At 47.9% G+C, this 20,626-nt stretch overlaps 1 long non-coding RNA gene across 4 annotated transcripts; it reads right to left on the bottom strand.

Annotated features, from left to right (window-relative positions):
* Window positions 1–206: 206 nt before the first annotated feature.
* Window positions 207–20,141, bottom strand: LOC123588062. 4 transcript variants are annotated; one of them, XR_006707675.1, is made up of 6 exons: window positions 20,003–20,141; window positions 19,785–19,873; window positions 18,542–18,706; window positions 16,567–16,653; window positions 7,355–7,507; window positions 207–468 (listed from the first exon to the last, which is right to left on the bottom strand). It is a non-coding gene; the product is annotated as an uncharacterized LOC123588062 (long non-coding RNA). The 4 variants fall into 4 exon arrangements; XR_006707673.1 differs by lacking the exon at window positions 19,785–19,873 and having other exon boundaries at window positions 18,542–18,710; XR_006707674.1 differs by lacking the exons at window positions 7,355–7,507; window positions 19,785–19,873 and having other exon boundaries at window positions 18,542–18,710.
* Window positions 20,142–20,626: the final 485 nt, after the last annotated feature.

The raw sequence follows: 20,626 nt of genomic DNA, 5'->3' as shown, positions 1-20,626 counted from the left end.
TGAACGGGGGAGGGTCAGAGAGCGAGGGAGACACAGAATCCGAAACAGGCTCCAGGCTCTGAGCTGTCAGCACAGAGCCTGATGCAGGGCTCGAACTCACAGACTGCGAGATCATGACCCGAGCCGAAGTCGGTCGCCCAACCAAATGAGCCACCCAGGCGCCCCAAGTGCGTATATTTTTAAATAAACTAGGTTTAGACTGATAATTAGGTGGAAAACGACAACATATTACCAAGTTGGCTACAACAAAAGTGTTTTAAAGGTGCCTCACGAGGCAGTGTGGAGAGCTGAGTCGTGGAATGGATGGCTCTTCAGAAACAGCATCGGCCGGTGCTTTCTGGGGAGGGGCAGTCGTGGAAAAGGAGAGAGGCAGCTATAACCCTCAGGGTCGGGCTGGGCAGCCGGGATGCTTCTTGGCTCACGAAGCCTGCTCACCTGAGAACTCCCACGAGGGACCGGCAACAACCCCTGTAATTTGAGCAATCGAGTTATTAGGAAAAACATGGAGGAGGTCGGTCCATCTGAAATCAGCACTGGTAACTGAAGGCCCGGCTGCCGCCCAGCACGACGTGTCACCGAACAGCAGCTACAATGGGAGCATCCGAGGGTCTGAGAGCCTCATCTAATTCATCCTGTCGCCCTCACCCTGCAGGTGCTGATGACACTAATAGGTGACATTCACTGTAGCTTCAAAGCCCGTTTACATATATTCTCTTACTTAACCACCCAGCACCAGAGAATGATGTACCACACGTTATGGAAAGAAAGATGCCTTACAATTTATGATGGTCATTCTCTACCTTAGCTACATACTTGAAACAAACTGGAGGGGAGTTAAAAATCTGTGATGGCCACGCCGCACCCCAGGCCAGTCGGAACTCGGGGGCTAGGAGCCAGGCAGAGTGGTAGCCGCATGGAGAGCTGCTCTCTGCTCTAACAGTAACTGGGCCTTGGCCTGTGTGAGGGGTGGAAAGGGCCTCTGGCCTCTGGACAAGCTCTGCCTCACTGCCCAGGAACGGCTGGCCCCGCAGAGGGAGGCACATTGGAGCCTGAGGCCGGAGGGCACGAGGCAAGCAGCTTTGAAGGGCTTTCTGGTGAACGGAGACTTACTTCATGAAGCAGGAACTCAGCCTGCTGTCCAGCTGCCCCAAATTATCTGAATTTAGAAAAGAACACACGATTACGACAAGTGCTGTGTTTTATTTTAGGTCCGGCAAACCCAAAACCATGGGTAGAAGGAGAAAAAGTAGAGGCCCCATTCAGAGTGTACCTCCTCCAAGAATTCGAGAGATTTCTCATTTGTCTCCCTGTCAAGGATCATTTCACGATTCAGAGTAGCTGTCTCTCTTTTATAAGCTGTCTCCACTGTTTACCAAATGGCTTGTGCATGTTTTGGTCTATTCCTGGACTTTCGATTCTGTTCTTTTAGTAATCTATTCATTCAAGTATCACTACCATACTGGTTTTTGGTTTTTTTTTCCAAATGTTTATTCATTTTTGAGAGAGAGTGAGAGTGGGGGAGGGACAGAGAGAGGGGGAGAGAGGATCTGAAGCGGGCTCGGCACTGACAGCGGAGAGCCTGATGTGGGGCTCGAACTCCCAAACTTCGAGTTCATCACCTGAGCTGAAGTTGATACTCAACCAACTGAGCCACCCAGGTGCCCCCCTACCATACTGTTTTCATTATGGAGCGTTTGTAATGCATTGTAATATCGGGTCACACCCTCGTACTGTGCTGCTTTTTTTTTTCACAACGGGAGAAAAAAGTTTAATCCAAGTCACAAGTTTATCTACTCTAGATTTCACCTTTCATGTCCACGGTTTGCCCCTGGTCCCTCTTCTCTTTCCTTTGTCTTTGGTGAAACTTTGTTTCAAATGACATCTCCTAAGTAGAGGAAGAGGTGGAATGGGGGTTGGGCCCTGGGAGCACCGGTTTTGAAGAAGGGTCTAAAAATCACTGATTTCTGTACTTAACACTGCATGACAATCTGCTAGAAATGGCAAAGCAGTTCTGAACAACTGTCATTAGTATCGTTTTTATATTGACAACTCATTACATTTTTTTTCTCTTCTCCCTGTGTAAACACTCCAATCTATTGACTATTAATCGTATTCTCTTAGCTGATGTCTCCATCTCTCTTTCCTGCACACCCACACACAGACACACACAGACACACATTTCAGGGCACAGACCCAGATCTTGCCCCATACTCCTCAGGAATAGTGCTAGGTATGGCATGATTTTAGGGCAACATGCCCGTAAGACCTTCTTCATCTCGTTATTAATGCTTCTCATTTCTTTTACGAGAGAAAAATCTTTTCATGGCATAAAAGAAACTGGCAAGCATTCTTGTGAATAAGCTTTGCTTTTAAGCACAGATGATTTTTTTTTCTCTTTTGGACAGCTACCAAGCAAAAAGATGAGAAAACCACGGAGGCCACCTAGGGTGGCAAGGTCATAGGAAAGGGAGGGTGGGTATACAGAAGACTCCCAGGACTTCACAATTTTGTTGTGATCTCGCGTCATTATTTTTCTACCCGCATGTGTACAGAGAGAACTGTGGAGCCAGAAAGGTAGGGTTCAGCCTGGAATTATGAGACTTTCATTTTTCCTGGTTGGTAAACTGGCCTGTTCAGCTATCATTCTACCGTATGCAAGGTGCTGTGGAGAATACCGAGATTTAAAACCTCACGGTCTTTATGATTTCTTGGAGAAATAGGCAACAACCTCACAGAAATACAAGCGGAAGGCAAATGTGCTGAAAGATAACACAGGTGAAAATCTGTATGACCTTGGGTATGACGATGACTTTTTACCTACAACCTCGAAGGCGTAATCCACGAAAGAAATAGTTGACAAGCTGCACTTAATTAAAATGAAAAACTCCTGCTCTGCAAAAGACATTGTAAAGAAAAGGAGGAGACGAGACACAGACAGGGATAAAATATTTGCAAAAGACATCTCTGATAAAGGATCGTTACTCTAAATATACGAAGACCTCTTAAAACTCAACAAGAAGAAAACAACTCGATTTAAAAATGGGCAAAAGGCCGCATCAAAGAAGACATACGGATGGCAAGTAAACATGTGAAAAGATGCTCCAGATCATATGTCATGATGGAATGCAAATTAAAACAACCTATTAGAATGGCCCAAATCCAAAACACTAACAACACCAAATGGTGGCGAGGATGTAGAACAAGAAGTCGTCTCATTCATTGCTGGCACAGCCGTGCTGGAACACAGTTTGGCAACTTCTTACAAAATGAAACATCCTCTTATACCAGATGATCCAGGAATCATGCTTCTTGGTATTTACCCAGAGGAGCAGAAAACTTGTGTCCACACGAAAACCTGCACACAGATGTTTATAGCAGCTTTAGTTATAATTGCCGAAACTTGGAATCAATAAAGATGTGGAAGGATAAACTGTGCACATCCAGACAACGGAATGTTTACTCAGCACTGACAAGAAATGAGTTACCGTGCCATGGAAAGACACGGAGGAAACGTAGATGCACGTTTCTAAGTGAAAAAAAGCCAATCTGAAAAGGCTACATCCTGTGTGGTTCCAACTCTATGACATTCTGGAAAAGGCAAAAGTATGGAGACAGTAGAAAGATCAGGGGTTGGTAAGGATAGGGGCGAGGGAGGAGACATAAATAGGTAGAGCACAGGAATTTTAGGGCAGTGAGACTACGCTGTATGATACTCTAAGGGTGGATACATGTCATTATACCTTTATCCCAAACCATCTACTGGACAACACCATGTGAACTGTGGCATGAACTATGGACTGGATGATAATGATGTGCCTGTGCAGGGACAGGGACACACTTCCCTGCTCCGGGAGGGGATGTTGATGGTGGAGGAGGCTGTACATGTGGGGAGGGGGTAGGCGGGGGGGGGGGGGGTGGGTGCATGGGAACTCTCTGTACTTTCTGTTCAATTGAGCTGTGAGCCTAAAACTGCCAACTGAAAAATACAGTTGTGTTTGTCGTTGTTGATTTTTAAAGGCAGTGTCCTCAAACACTGTGAACCTCATCGGCTTAACAAAACTGCATGGAAATGCCAACTATCAACAGTTGCCTCTAAACAAAGGAATTCCTGGTTAAGAAAACATGAGTCCCAGACCTAACTGTAATACCTGAAATTGTGAAACTGACAGAAGAAAACAGGGAGAACATCTTTAAGCTCTTGTTAGACAGAGAGTTTTTAGTCAACACCATAAACACTCACTAGGAAAAAAGATACATTGAACTTCATTAAAATAAAGTTCTGGTTTTTTGTTTTTTGTTTTTTTTTTTGAAACACACCGTTGAAAGGATGAAAAGATGAGTTACAGACTGGGAGAAGATATTTGCAAAAAACACACCTGTATCTGGAAGAACAAATACAATATATATGTATGTGTAAACATTTAATCAAGAATGAGAAAACAACCCAATTATCAAATGGGTAAAATATCTGAACAGAAATTTCACCAAAGAGTAGACACAGGTGGCAACTAATGTATACATTACCACGGATGTAGAGGGCGAATAAATCAATGGGGGAGGACAGATGGCCCATGGAGAAGAATTCCAAGTAATTTATACTCTACCCTAAGAGATGTGGGGCATAACTCTCCACTAAGTATGGCTGCACTTACTGCCTTCTTTCCAAAGGGTCTAGTATGGAGGGGGTGGGGGGGAGTAACTTTGCAGTGCAGAAGGCTGACCAACACTACCTCAGCCGGGTGACCAAGGTCAAAATCAACAGGGATTAGTTATGTTGATGATATGTGCTCTTGACACGCTATGGTGAAAATGGCACTTTGCCTCCGTGGTCTTCTTGCCAAAAACCAATGAGTTCGGTCCAATCACGAGAAAAACAGCAGATGAACCCCACTGAAGGGCATTCTACAAGACGCCCGAGCAGTACTCCTCAAAACTGTCATCACAAACAAGGAAAGTCCGAGAAACTGTCACAGCCCAGAGGAGCCTAAGGACACTTGACAACTAAATGTACGATGGCATTCTGGATGGGATCCTAGAGCAGAAGAGGGATTTTAGGTAAAAGCTAAGGACATATTAATAAATGCTAGACTCTAGTTAGTAACACCATATCAATATTGGTTCATTAATTGTGACCGTAATTAGTGCACCACACTAATGTAATCTGTTCACCATAGGGGAAACTGAGTGTGGGCTATAGGGGAAACTGAGTGTGGGCTATAGGGGAAACTGAGTGTGGGCTATAGGGGAAACTGAGTGTGGGCTATAGGGGAAACTGAGTGTGGGCTATAGGGGAAACTGAGTGTGGGCTATAGGGGAAACTGAGTGTGGGCTATAGGGGAAACTGAGTGTGGGCTATAGGGGAAACTGAGTGTGGGCTATAGGGGAAACTGAGTGTGGGCTATAGGGGAAACTGAGTGTGGGCTATAGGGGAAACTGAGTGTGGGCTATAGAGGAAGTCTCTGTCCTATCTTTGCAATGTTTCTTTAAGTCTAAAGCTTTTCTGGGGCGCCTGGGTGGCAATTTTGGTTAAGCTTCCGGCTCAGGTCATGACCTCATGGTTCATGAGTTGGAGCCCCACGTCGGGCTCTGTGCTGACAGCTCAGAGCCTGGAGCCTGCTTTGGATTCTGTGTCTCCCTCTCTCTCTCTCTCTCTCTGCCCCTCCCCTGCTCACACTCTGTCTCTCTGTCTCTCAAAAATAATAAATGAACATTAATAAACATTTTAATCTAAAGCCGTTCTAAGAATAGTTTATTCTTAAAATGCTATTTATAATATCAGAAAAAATAATTAGGAAGAAATTTAACAAAAGACACGGGAGGCCTTTATGCTGAAAACTACGGAACATAGCTGCAACTCAAGGTATGAGTACATGGAGAGGTATTCTATGCTCATAGATTGGAAGACTTAATTTGGTCCAGATGTCATATTGTTAAGATGATATCCCAATTATCAGCCCATTAGGCTTTTTGCAGAAACTGATAAGCTTATCCTTAAACGTACATGAAATTACAGAAGGACCTAGAATAAGAAAAACAGTCTTAAAGATTGAAGTTGGAAAATTTATACTGCCAGATTTCAAGACATATAAAATTATAATAGGTAAGACAATATGGTATTGGCATATGGATCACTAAATAGATAAATGGAATAGAATATCAAATCTGGAAGTAAACCCATATAGTATAACTTGCTTTTTAACAGAAACACTAAATGAATTTAACAGGGGAAAAGAATGTCTTCTCTGTAAATGGTGTTGGAATACTGAATGTCCTTATGGAGCAGAAGTGGACCTTGACCTCTGCCTCATGCCATGCCGAAAAATGAATTTGAAGTAGGCCATAAATTTTTAAGTGCAAAAGGTGAACCTGTAAAGCTTCTATAGAAAACATTCTTAGAACACAAAAGTCTCTAATCGTAACAAAAAAATGGATAGATTGGACTTCATTAAAATTAAAAATTTCTACTAATCAAAAACAACATTAAGAATTGAAAACACAGACCGAACTCCAGGAGGAAATATTTACAAGCCACTTATATCTGACAAAGAATGTGTACCCAGAATATATTTTGAAAGCCTCCTATAAATCAATAATAAAAGACAACAGTATAATGAAAAGAACCAAAGACCTATGTAGGTTCTTCATAAAGGAAGATATAAAAAAGGCTAATAAGCATATGAAAAAACTATCCATTTTTCTTCCTCTTCCTCCTACTCCTCCTACACCTTCTTTAGCCATTGGTATCAGATAAGTGTGTGTGGGGGTGGGGGGGGGAAGGAGGGTAGAATCGTTCACTCAGTGTATTAGAGTTCTCCGGAGAAACAGAACCAGTCGGGTGTGTGTGTGTGCATATAAAGAGAGAGAGTGTGTTTAAGGAATAGATTCCCGTGATGGTGGGGGTTGGTGAGTCCTAAGTTTGCAGGGCAGGCCGGCAGGCTGGAGATCCAGGGAGGAGATCTAGTTGCAGTTCTAGTCTAAAGGCAGTCCAGAAGCAGAATTTCCTCTTCCTCGGGGAAGGTGGATCTTTTTTCTCCTAGGGCCTTCAACTGATTGAACGAGGCCCACCCATATTATGAAGAGTAATCTGCTTTATTCAAAGCCTACTGATTTAAATGTTAATCTCATCTAAAAAACACCTTCACTGAAGTATGTAGAATAGTGTTCAACCAAATACCGGGTACTGGCCCCAGCCAAGTTGACCCATAAAACTGACCATCACATTCAGCCAAGAGCAACGGAACATAACTTCCCTAGGTATGCCCACTGGTGATACAGCAAGGAAGCCGCTATCTCACCATCGCCATCTGACAGGCGTGGCAGCTTGCACACACAGAGGAAGAAGCCATGAACTCACCCTGCAGGTAGGCATGAAGGAGTGTGGGAAAGCTTTTCAGGGGTCGTGACAACTGAACTGAGCCTTGAAGGTTTGTTGCTGTATTCGGAGCTCCTGGAACAGTGCTTGGCACATAGCAGGTGCTCCATAAATATTTGTGAATGAGGTTGGAAGCTGTAGAAAGAGACGTAGAGTAGGACAGTGATAATCTTTGCCTGGCTAAAGAGTTGACTGCAGTGGAGAGTGCCTGGTGGGTTGTCGTTTTTTTTTTTTTTTGAAGTCTATTTATCTATTTTAAGAGAGAGTTGGTGGTGGGGTGGGGGGCGGGGCGGGTAGAGAATCCCAAGCAGGCTCCGCACTGTAAGTGTAGAGCCCAATGCAGGGCTTGAATTCACAAACCGCGAGATCGTGACCTGAGCCGAACGCTCACGAGTCGGACGCTTAACCAGCTGAGGCACCCAGGCGCCCCTGATGGGTTCTAAACAGTATGGCAGTGTGGAGAACATACTCTAGAGGCTGGGGGGAAGTTGGAAGGGGACAGTCCAGGGTCTACTACATTAGACCAGGCACAACATATTATGAATAGGCAGTTGACTAAGGCATTGACAGGCCTAATTGGTGAGGGATGGAGAAGAGAGAGATTTAGGGGCCAGGACCGAATGCTGGAGAGGCTCCGGGCATGGACCCAGCTCAGGAAGGACCCTCACACATTCTTCTTTTACAGATGAGGAGTCTGAGACCCAGAGAGGGGATGCAACTTGCCCATGGTCACACAGCATGCTGACAGAATGTATTAGGCCAGAACCCAGGTCCTATCTCTGGTCAGGTGCTCCTTCCATGCCAGATGGCCTGTGTCCTGCTCTCTCTTGCTCCCCTAACCCACCTCGCCAGCAGGAAAGTTTCCAATGTCATCCCGGCCTCTGCAGGGGGAGGTGAGTCCCCAGGCCTCCTTGCTCAGCACTGCCTCCGCCTGCAGAAAAGGCCATGGTGCCGCTGATGGGCTGGAGAGTCCGGGGGATGGTGATGGGGCAGCGGTCACCCGAGGCTTCTTCTGGGCACAGTCCTTACCCTGGAGCAGCTGCCTGTGGTGCATGGCTGAGGCTGACCCTGAGAGGTTGTTATTTTAGGTAATTCACGTTGGAGGGAGGAAGTGACTGAAGAAAATGTGAAAATGAGTAGCTATTGCAAGATGTGTGTGATAAGCGAAACGGGGAACATAAAGACAGACGAAGAGGCACCTCTGTTATTTTTGCTCCTTTTTATAGCAACCTGTAAGGCAGACTTCTCACACCAAGTAGGAACCCTTAGCCCCTGAGCCGTTTCCTGGCCCCAGCCCTCATCAGCCCCGATGGGAGCGGTGGAGGACGGTGGATGCGGCTGGGGCCACGAGAACCCGCGTGAGCCCCCAGAGCAGCACCCCAATTCCACGCCCTCCCAGCAGGGCGGGAACCAAGGTTTTGTGCAGGAGGGGTTGGTGGCCACCCCTGCATCTATTGAAGGGTGGGGCTACCTCCGTCAGCCCCTAAACCCAGGGGCGTGTGCACTCAGCCTGCTCCTGATAAGCAGCCAGGAACTCGAAGGGGACGTTTCCAGAAGAATATGGACACGGTCCCCTCAATGTGGGGAAATACTGACATTCTCTCCCATGTCATTTTGCCTCTCTGCAGAGGTGGGTGGTGTGCCTGGTGCCCTCGGGCCACTGTGAAGTCAGGACAGGGACTGGCACAAGTGTCGGGGTGCTGAGGGAGCCAAAGGATGCCGAGCTTTCTTCGGGGGGAATCGCTCTCTGTTCTGAGGCCCGTCAGCTGCTGGGGGGACCACTGCCCCTGCAGCATCCCAAGGCGGCCTGCTTGGGGCCTCTGACCTCCCCTGGGAGTCTCCTTTGGAGTGAAGCATGGATGCTGTGGTTAAAGACACAGTTTCTAGATGAAACAGGTAGTTGTTAGGGCCTCTCATCGGTTCATTCCTGTTGACTGTAGGATTCAGGGGAAAGAGAAGGTCTGCTCGGGCCAGGGCAACGGTCACCTCTGGTTGCAGCTAGAGCTGCTTCAAAGGGACGACAAGGATATCTAAACAGGGGAGAGGGAAGGAGGAAGGGAGCCAAGGGTGGGAGGAGTGTTTCAGGAAAGTGACTGAATTCTTGGAATAACTGCCATGAGGCATGCAAAAGAGAGGAAAAAAGGCCTTGTCCAGGAGTGTGGGGGGCTCAGCTGGGCTAGAAGCCACAGCCTACAGAGGTGTGTGTCAGCATGATTGTGTTATTTTCTCCAGCAGCAGGCCAGCCTGGAAACAGAGGTAGATGGTGAAATCATCACTGGCTGTGGATTGGCCAGGGAGGTACAGTGGTAGGACCGTCCTCCCTCTTTTTCCCTCTTATTTGGGACAGGAGGTAAGCAGTGACTAGGTGAGCTTATGTGACTGGGTTCAAGCTGATGGGATGGGAGAGGAAGGTGTTGGTTGGGGAGGCTCTCCTTCTCCATTGTGCTGTCTGGAATGGAGACGCCGTGGCTGGAGCTCTAACGGCCATCTTGGACAAGGAGACAATGTGCTTAAAAAAACAACAACAACAAAAAACAGCAAGAGAAGAGGAGCACAGGTCCCTGAGGCACTTAGACCTACCATCCCACCTGTGCGCTAACCACTTCTGGATTTCTTTTATGTGAGAGAGAAAATACACTAATGATTTTAAGAACTGTTATTTGGGGTTTTCTATGATATACCATTGAAACTAATCCTAATAGAAACAGACCAAGCATGAGGAAATTGTGGGTAATTATAAGAATGTCAGTAAAGGGATCACCCGTGGGGTCTTAACGGAGCAGGAAAGGACAAGAAGCCGGGGGTGGCCGGTACACTGGAGAATGGGGACTCCAGCCCTTGGCACACTAGCACAGCAGAATAGGCTACTGTGGCAAAAGATCTTTAAGAATGAAAACCCAAGGGGCACCTGGGTGGCTAAGTCGGTTAAGTGTCCATCTTCAGCTCAGGTCAGGATCTTGTGGTTTGTGACTTTGAGCCCCGCGTCAAGTTCCATGGCAACAGCTCCAAGCTTGGAGCTAGCTTCCGATTCTGTGTCTCCCTCTCTCTCTGCCCCTTCCCCACTCGCACTCTGTCTCTGTCTGTCTCTCTCTCAAGTAAACATTTTTTTAAAATTTCTTTAAAAAAAAAAAAGAATGGACGACCAGGGGCTCCTGGGTGGCTCAGTCGATTAAGCATCTGACTTTGGCTCGGGTCATGATCTCACGGTTCATGAGTTCAAGCCCCGCATCGGGCTCTGTGCTGACAGCTCAGAGCCTAGAGTCTGCTTTGGATTCTGTGTCTAACCTCTCTCTCTGCCCCTCCTCTGCTCGTTCTCTCTCTCTCTGTCTCTCTCTCTCTCAAAAAGAAATAAACATCAAAAAAAATGTCTTTAATTGAAAATGGGAAGTTGTGGTTAGAAAGTAGAATTTCTGATTTTATGGTTTCAGAGCTGGCTTGACAAGTTGTGGTCACAGTAAGCACTAACATTGCCTGAATGCTTCCTATGCAGCTGACTGCCTTTTTAAGTAGGTGATAGTGGGCTCAAACTCAGTCCCTAGCATAACTCTGGAAGGGAGTTTCTTTTATTAACCTATTTCATAAAGAAAGAAACTGAGGCTCACAGAGGCCAAGAAACTTCTCCAAGGGAGCAAAATGTAACTGGCTGGGTCAACATTAGAACGCAGGAAGCCTGACCCCAGAGCCCAAGCTCTCGGCCACGCCGCTCTTGTGCCTGGCTCACGCTGGGGCCACCGTGCAAGTGCAGAGAGGTGGAGGCCTGTGAGGCTGGCTGCTGGTTGCATCCTCCGGATGGCCACCCAAACCCTCAGCCTGGTGGCCGGCAGCGAGGCAGAGGGGAAGGCAGCCAGCCTCAGTGCCAAACACTGAGTTTACAGACCGGGCTGAGAAGAGGGTGGGACCTTGTGATGAGAGCCTTGAAAGGGTGTGAAGGGCTCAGTCGGGGCCACCCAGGAGCAGACTGACCCTGCCTTGGGCCCTGTGGTTCCGTGGCACCGGAGAGAACATGAGAATCGAGGGAACCAGCACCCTGCAGAGTGACATTAACACAGAAGCTGAAGGGTGGGCTCTAGGACCCGATGGCCTGGGTCCGGATCCCATCTGCTCCTCTTACTAGCTCTGTCACCTTGGATGGCGCACCTGTGCCCTCCTGTGTACAGGCAGGCTTGAGAATAGCTCCTCCCCTTCATCTACCGTCACTCAAGGGAGATTAAATGACTTACCGGCAGGGAAATACCACGAGCAGTGCCCATAACATGGCGAGTGCCTGTGCTGTTGACTTTGCTGTTCCACAGCCTCTGCGGAGAGCTGGTGAGGAGCTGTGACAGGACGGGGCCAGTTGAGGAGAGGCTTCTAGAGTGGACAAGGAGAAGCCACAGGGCTTAGCCAGCTGCCTCCAGGGGAGGCTCTCATCCTTGTCCTCTGTACGTCACTTTGGACACATCCCTAGGCCTCCTCTCCTAGGGTTACTTGCTTGTCAGTCTTACGTCTCTAATATAAGGAAAGACCTGGCGCCTTCTAAATAAACGCCTCAACACCTTAGGGAGGGGAGAGGAATGTTCCTCTGAGCCCCCCAACCATTTGTAGCCACGTATCACCCAGCGCCTGCCCCAGGGTCATTATCCGAGTCGTGTTTGTTGGGTAATGGCATGAATTGCCCCAGCGTTGCCAGCACGGCCGGGATGGGGCCTGACTTTGGTTCACTGTCCTCGTCTTCCCGCCAGGTGCCCTGTTTGCCAGCTCCAGGCCCCGCCCCTGTCCTGGCTGCAGACGCTGCCTTGACCCTGACTGCCCCCACTCTGTCTGGTCCTGGAGGGTCCCACGCGCTCTTGGCACGGCCAGCCATTTACTCCTCCGTGTCTGTGGTTATTATTAGGCACCCCTGGAACTCACTCCTGCTCAGGCAGTTTTTGTTAGCAGGTGCCGTAAGGTTGGCATTTGTGTGTCTGTTTAGGAAACCTTCTGGCGAGGCTGAGACAAGTATGAGGGTGACGGGGAATCTGTTGAAGAACCAGGCACCTCCGGGCCAGACAAGCCTCTGGGTGGCTGTGGGCCCGGAGGCACGTGCGATCTGCCTCCCTGGTCTCAGCTCCTCTGGGTCGCGAGGGCTGCGGCTCTAGGTCATGCGCCGGCCCAGACTCAGCTCCGAGTCTAGCCTTCGCTGTGTCGTCGACCCACTATGCAGCCCCGGGCAAGTCATTTGGCCTCAGTGTGCCTCTTGGCACTAATCTGTGAAATAGAAATAACGAGTGTTGCCTCACAGGGCCCAACAAAAAGAATAAAAATGAAAACGCAGTGACGGTCACATGGGCCACCATGCACACGGTGCCCGGCATACTGCAGTACTGTGATCTGACCCACCGGCCAGTGCTTGGGTAGGTATTAGAGGGATTCCGCCTCTTGCTTGGATTCACAGAACTGCTGATCAGAGGACCTAAGATCTAGATCTTGGTAAATGTGGCTCCAAAGTCATGCTATTGCCACTGTGCCAGAAGGCAAAACTGCCCCAACATATCACTGCCACCACCACCTGCTCCCCGGGTTTCTGAGAGGCCAGGGGAGTGAGGCAAGCAGAAGAGAAGACAAGGGTAGGACAGAGTTGAGAAGGAAAGAACCGGACAGGGCACATGAGACTGAGGGGAGCGCGAGGCGGGTTCTGGGGACCGGCAGTTTCCTCCTTTCCTTTTTCTTAGCGGTAGTGACACGGGCGTCTTCACTTTGTGATAATCCGTGGAGCTGTGTGCCACGATTTGCGTACTTTTCTGTACATATGTTAGACTTCTTAAAAAGGTCAAAAAGAAAATAGGAACCTTGCAGCATATAGTTATTGAGAACAAATGTATTTTTAAGTTCATACACGATTACTTATGCAGCTCTAATCTGCATCTATTCAAATGACATTAAAAGTTATGTTGAAGAATCTGGAGATACTCTGGTAAAATTCTCGAGAGTCTGGACCAATGTATAGATCCCAGAACTGAAATTCTGGGAATTGTTGCCCCCTCCTCGCGGCTGACTGGTTCCTGACATGGAACCCACCACTGGTCACGGGTCTCCCCTCCCTGGATCTTCAAAGACTTTTTCGAATGGAGCCACTCTCCCAGCCTCGCGTTGTTTACCTCTGAATATCTGTTATGTCACAGAAAAAAAAAAATGTGTATATGAAGCTTTGTTACTTGAGGGATTTCTGTACCGGATTGTAACTCATACTCCTCCCAGCCCTGTCACGTGAAAGACACGATGACTTTCCTTGTCTTCCTTGGACCTCGCGGTTCACCATGGAGCTGATGGGAGCCCAGGCTTAGGCTGGTCCAAAACTGGGAAGCCTTACCACCACTGGGTCACTCACCACCCTGAAAAATGCCATTAACTGCTTCAAAATTAGGCCCTATGTGAAAGCTGAATGGATAACCCAAGTCGAGTGATTTTAGGGGATCAGGGAGTCTCCCAATGGCCTCTTTCACGTTCATGGTGTCTGAAATTCCATCTTTATTTGTTAATTCATAAAAGTATACATCTATGAGAATTCCTACTTAAATACAAAATGATTCTAGGTGGGGGAACCATATTATAGTACCTCTCACATTAGCATGAAGTGATTTGTCTTAGAAGTAGAAACTGAGTTAGAGATTGTAAAGATGAATGGGCCCTTGAGGGATCATTTAGCTCACTGGTTTTCAAACTATGCTTTGGCAAAGTCCCTGCGCTGCCATTCAGGCCGAGAAGGGCAGGAAGGAAGGATGGAGGGAAGGATGGCAGGCACGGAGCACCGTTTTTGCTTTGAAGCTAGGTTTCCACGCTGGAGAAAGTTTTAGAAAAACCACAACTGTCTTTTATTTTATAGGTTCAAAGTCCATGGTTACCCATAGGTTAATCTAGCCGAAATTCAGGTTAGCCGGCTAGTTAGTGTTACGGCCAGATCTAGAATTCAGGTTTCTGACCCTTAAGGCTGTGCTGTCCCACCGTTTCACACTTCCTTATGTTAGTTTCAGATGTGTGTTAAGGAGATGGGACAGTGAGACTTGAGATGGGTAAGTTTCGGTCGGAGGAGAGTGGAGGGGGCGGATCCGGGTCTGGTGGATGCTGTTATGGGCAGCAGACATTTCTGGGCTCTTGGAGTAGTCAGTGCTGACGGGGGAAGAGGGAGGCCGCTGATGACACCTGACCACCTTCAGAGACATGTTGAGACTCAACATCTGTGAAATCTCTATCTCCGGCCATTGTAAATAATGCTGTTTATCTTAGAGTTATACAGCTTTATAGCTTACAACATGCTTTTACATTTTTATACTTAATCTCCACAAACTCCTACTTTGAGGGCTAGATACCATGTTTTCCAGTTTACATGTGAGGACGCCAGTGGGTTAGAGAAGGCAGGTGTCTTTCCTGAGCTCCTAGGGCTGTGACCTGAAGCATGTCTCCTCTGACTCCCCATCCTGAGCTCCTTCCTGCCATCCTGCAGCCCCCTCCCACCACCATGCTGGCAGCTGCTTTCTCCAGCATGTCACAGCCTTTGCAGCCAAACACCAAGTCATTCAGACATAAACATAATCTGTTTCCACACTTGTCATTTGGCTGACCTGTTGCCTGGCTTCTTTCTTTCACTAATAGCTTGGTGATTATAGTCAGAGATGCTAGCATCAGTGAACCTGTAACGTGTGTGTGTGTGTGTGTGTGTGTGTGTGTGTGTGTGTGTGTTTGGGGAGATGGACAGGACACAGGGCCACAGGCCTTCATGGTTCTGAAACAACATTTTTGGGACATCAGAAGGGCACATCTTCTCACTGTCTTGTTTGTCATCAACACTACTCAATCACAGCGACAGTGCTCCATCAAAAGGAGGAAAGGAAACGTAAGTGGAAAAAAATGCTGCTCTTGATGGTGCACGTGGGGGTTGACTCTCCAACATCATTCCATCTCCATCTGTGTAAGCAGCCATGTGGAGTGTTTCCGGAATTGACCCTGGCTCCTGGGGAGGGTTCTCAGTAGACTAAACCAAGTAGGAGAATAGCAACCCCTCATCAGTGATTGGCGCAGGGACCTAGTGTAAGCCAATCAGCACATGGCATCCCTCTGGTGATTATTACTGGTCTAGGTTGGAGGGGTTTCTTCTCTCTCTCTTTCCTACTATCTTCCCAATTACTGACAGCAGCTATCATATGACCATGAGGACACTCTTACAAAGAAGCCTATTCTTTAGATGGCAGAGTAGAGGATAGGAAGAATCTGGGTTCTAAAAATATTGTTTACCCAATTGTGGATCCTTGCCCCACCTCCAGTTTTTCTGGTATGTGGGATAATAAATTTCTCTGTGGCCTTTGTTACTTTCATGAAAAGATCTTAACTAACACAATGACCTCTAGGACACAAGAATTTATTGTCTCCAGAAGTGAGATAGAGTCTCACCAAGCAACCCATCTATGTGTTCAGTAGTCCCTGGTGACCAGGGGCATGTATTTATGGAGCAGATGGTCAAAGTGAGAGGGCACTTTATGCATGGAAATGTCATCCTAGGATCTCCAGGCTGTACTTCAAGGGTAATTGAGTCTGTGCAAACGTGTTGATGGTGGGTGACAGATTAACATGTTTAACAGGCCTTTGTAGACATAATGCCTGAACATGGGGGAATGGCTTCCACAGCGACTCCTTAGTTCAGTGGGTAGGACTTTTTGCTTGGGGCTCTGCAAATCACATAGTATGGACCCGGGGCAGCAAACTATAGCCTGTGACCAACTCTGGTCACACTCATTTGTTTCTATATTGTTGATACGTTCACACTACAACAGCAGAGTCATGTGCAAAAGAAACTGTATGGCCCACAAAGCCTACAGAATTTACTGTCTGGTCCTTTCAGAAAAAGTTTCCTGACCCCTGGCATACACACTGTCTACTTGGCCTATGAGTAGTGGCAAACCCACAACACGGCTGGGCTCGGACTGTCACACTGGTGACCACACTTGTGAACGATGATCTGTTTCCAGGGCGTTCCGGCAGACTCCATCAACTCTGTTGTTTTTCCAGTGTAAGTACTGACATTGTTGGCTGACGAGAAATTTCCTTTAAAACAAATCCTATTTCCACTAACTCCTACTTATAATATCGGGTACGTATTTCCCTAGAAAACCACTCCCCGTTCGACTGCACTGAAAACATCTGAGGATGTGGTCAAGGTGATGGTCACCTGTGGGTTTCTTTACCTTGCTCTGAGTGCAGTTCTCATAGGACATCACCTTTATTACAGGCACAGATGATCCTTCGGGTTAAGCTTCTCTCCATCGGGAACACTAGGATATAAATGGAAGCTATCAGAGCCTTTCCCAAAGGCAGGGTTTTCAGAGGGAGGAGGAAGAGAGCGTTTCTGCGCTGGGAATCTGTGGAGCAGAGGGAACCCCAGAAAGTGGCAAAAAGAGTGGCCTAGAGACCAGCTCTGCGACTGCAGCGTGTGCAGTGGACGGGCGCTGACCACGCCTACCCGATTTCCATGACTACCAAACGAGTAGGATGAAAAAGCGCTGAGTACAGAGACAGCTTTCATAAGGCAGTAATCCTGTGCCTCTACCCTCTGCCGGCTCCCCTGCAAGGGGGCAGAGAATTCCTTCTCCAGTCGGTACCAGTACCGCAATGAGACAGAAATGGTGGGGCGGCCTGCCCAGGGCGGGTACGTGAGCCTGCGGCAGCGGGGAGGGGTCTGATGGCGGCCGGGGAAAAGAGAGGCTGTCACGTCCATGCCTTTTCAGGCGTTTCTCCCTCAAACTGCTCTCTACAGACCGGGAGGCTGGATTTAACTAACATGCAAATCGGATCATATTATTCCCGTTCTTAAAGTCTTGCAATAGTTCCACCGATAAAATCCCAACTCCCATGCTGTGGCTCCTGCCCACTCACCCGGCCTCACCTCTCCAGCCACACTGAGCGGACGGGGCCGTGTCCCCCACTGCCAGGCTTTGTCCACATTGCTCCTCTTGCCCTACTCCTTGGCTCATCATCCTTCCGCCTCACAATTCACGGCAAGCACCACCTCTTTTGGACCCCTTCTTTGCCTTTCCTCCTGCTCCTCCACTCCCCACCCTGCGCCCTCAGTTGGGTTAGAGGCATACTTCTACTAAGGGCTCTGTCTTCTTCACTGCCACATATATTCCTTCAAGGGCACAGACTGTGAATTACTGATTCTTGGTTCCCTGGCACGTCACGTGATACCACATTGTGAACACTCCCACCACATCCACTGAAAGCCTGGAGCTTTTAGAACCTCGGACAGACGTGAAGTGACACACACTTTGCTGTGGCCATGGCGTTGGGATTGGGAATCTCCTCTGGTGTTTTAGAAATGGATGATCAGGGGCTCCCGGATGACTCAGTTAAGCGTCCGACTTTAGCTCAGGTCATGATCTCTCGGTTTGTGAGTTCGAGCCCCGTGTCAGGCTCTGTGCTGAAACTCAGAGCCTGGAGCCTGCTTTGAGTCTCTGTCTCCCTCTCTCTCTGCTCCCCTCCCCCCCATAAAATAAACATTAAAAAAAATTAGAAATGGATGATCATAGTGGGGCACTCATCCCTTTTCGTTTTCCAGGTGTCTAAGGAACACTAAACATTTCTAAGCAGCTGTATTCATAGGGCATCCTCTTGAAATTCTAGTATCCTACAGACTCCCAAGGTGCTGAGGAGCCTGCACTGGGCTGGAAGTGGAAAACATTGTCTCAGCTGAATTTGTCAGAGCTCCTCGAAGGGCGGAACCTGAGCCCAGTGTTTCTACCCCAGGGCTTGGCCTTTAAGGTGAGCAAAGAAGATACCGTGTCATCTAAACGCGCTCGGAGTGACCTCATTATAAATGGAATAGCTGTTTCCGGCTACCTGTGGGAGCGTGACATTCCCAAGAGGGGAATGGGTCTTTCCGCTCTGCGATCCAGGAGCCGTTGTGGGTTAATAACAAGAAGCATGTCTCCACCTGTGGAGACAAACCGGGTAAATCGGGGCAGGTGCCGGAGAGGAATCCCCGGGAGGTGGTGCTAAGACCAGAGGAAGTGCCCTCTCAGGCTGGAGACGTGAAGGCCAAAACGTGACTTCATAGCCTTGTTCGGGATCATTTAATAAGTTATTTCGAAGACCCCTCGTACTTTGTGAGGGAACTGAACAAGGGGGTTTAAATTCTAGTTCTATTCTGTAATAATAACCTACCGAGAGCAAGACGGAAGAAGCGGGATCCGGTGTCTGCATTTGGATCACGCGATGGCAAGCCCCGTCTCTCTAGATTATGAGGTTATCACCAGGCATTTCTGCTCAGTGGCTGCAAGACACCTTCATCACAAAGTGTCCCCAAACCAGGAATCAGCCTCTTGGAGCCTGTCTTGTTCACACAAATATAAAGAGGCACAAGAACAGCGTGTACTTATCACAAACTCCTTGAACACATGGTTGGAATGTCACTTACATAATCTGGCAGGCTGTGGTTGTGCCGTTACGGTACACACCCCAGCTTCCTTAAACCAGGAGGAATCTCTAAGGTCTTTTTTAAAAAGGAATCTTTTCATTTTCTGTGGGAGACGATGCTCACAGCATGACTAATGCCCATCAGTTATCAGTAATTTAGCAGATTGTGCCAGTGTTGACATTTGTTCTTGGCTTAATTGTGCGTGCGTGTGTGTTTTCAACAATGATGCAGCTGTCCCCGTTCCTGGCAATTAGGATATAAAAATGGTGTTCGCTGAATCTGGCATGGTGATCAGCTATGCATGTGTTTACTCTTTTGTTTGCGAGGCCTTCTGAGTGTTTGCTGCAATTCCACAACCAGAATATAAATTCGGCTTAAAATGGGACCTGGATCCATATTAATAGCCGCAACAGGGGCTGTAGACGTCCGTGTTTCGCGATCTTTGCTCTCTGACTCCACAGACTATGCTTGTGTTTGTGTGCACATTAAAGGTAATTCCCGACTTGATATAAAGATGGTGAGGTCTTAGGCACCGTTAGGATTAGAAGAGCCATGTCGTCAGAGGCGCACTGGACGACTGCTGATCTCCTTGCCGGCTATCAAGTGGCCAAAGTCAGCATCAGCCTTCACTGCTGATCCCTGCAGGTGACGGGGCCGTTGAGAAGAGCCAGTACCCAGGGTTAAGTAGTTACTTTCTCTTGACTATTTTGGCTCTTGGCTCAGTGTTTTTTGCTTTTTGGGTTTTGTTTTTGGTTTTGGTTTTTTGCTGTTAGATTAGCTAGTTAATGCTATTGTCAGCTAGGGTGGGGCCCAATTGCTATTAGGTCATGGCAGGTTTGAATAATATACCTATGAAAAAAAAAATAACCTGGCCCTTCAGGAAGCCGTTTGCCAATAATCACTAAAGTGGAACCTTCTGTGATCTAGCAATTTCACTTCTGAATAGTGATACCCAGTAGATATGCATGCATATAGTCACGAAAAGCATACACTGGAAAATTCCTGGAGACAGCTATCCAGGGGTCCATCCACAGTAGAACGGATAAGAAAGCCATGCTCCAGTCCAGCCATGACATTCTCTACAGAAATAAGATGGAACCAACTAGAAGTGTATCCACAAACTAAATGATAGCACACAAAGTACTTGCTTTCTAACACCGTGAAACAAGAGACCACAAACTTAGTGGCTGAAAACAACACACACTTACCAGCTCACAGCTGTGTGGGTCTTAAATCTGGCTTCTCGGCAGAGGGCCTCACAGGCTGGGGCTCAGACCGTCTTCCTAATTTTCATTCAGGTTGTTGGCAGAACTCAGGGTCTTTTTTGTGATCAGAGGACTGAGGTCCCCCATTTCCTTGGGGCCTGTCAGCCGGGAGCCATTCTCAGCTCTCAGAGGCCGCCCGTACCTCCTGTCATGCGGACTCCTCTGTCCGCAAAGCCAACGATGAAGAACTTCCCTCGCGTCCATCTGTCTCATACTTCGAAGCTCTTTCGCCAGGAAGAGCTTAGTCCCTTTTAAGGGCTCATGTGATCAGGCCCACTGAGAATAGTCTCCCCTATCTTGAAGCCAACTGATTTGGGCCTTAATGACATCACAAAATCTCTTCACAGCAGCACCTAGATTCACGTTTGATTGAGTAACTGGGAGAAAGTGTGAATTAGGAGAGGATGAGGAATGTCCGGGGGCATCTTAGAATTCTGCCCACCACGCCCGACAACATGGATGAATCTTCTAGCCAACGGCGAGCGGAAGAAGTCAGACACGAAAGAATATATAATGTATGATTCTATTTGTAGAAAATGCAAGAATAGGACGTACCGATCTTTGGGG

The sequence above is a fragment of the Leopardus geoffroyi genome, chromosome D3 (genome assembly GCF_018350155.1).
Source record: "Leopardus geoffroyi isolate Oge1 chromosome D3, O.geoffroyi_Oge1_pat1.0, whole genome shotgun sequence".
Taxonomy (NCBI): domain Eukaryota; kingdom Metazoa; phylum Chordata; class Mammalia; order Carnivora; family Felidae; genus Leopardus; species Leopardus geoffroyi.
This window is presented reverse-complemented; position numbering and strand designations above follow the sequence as displayed.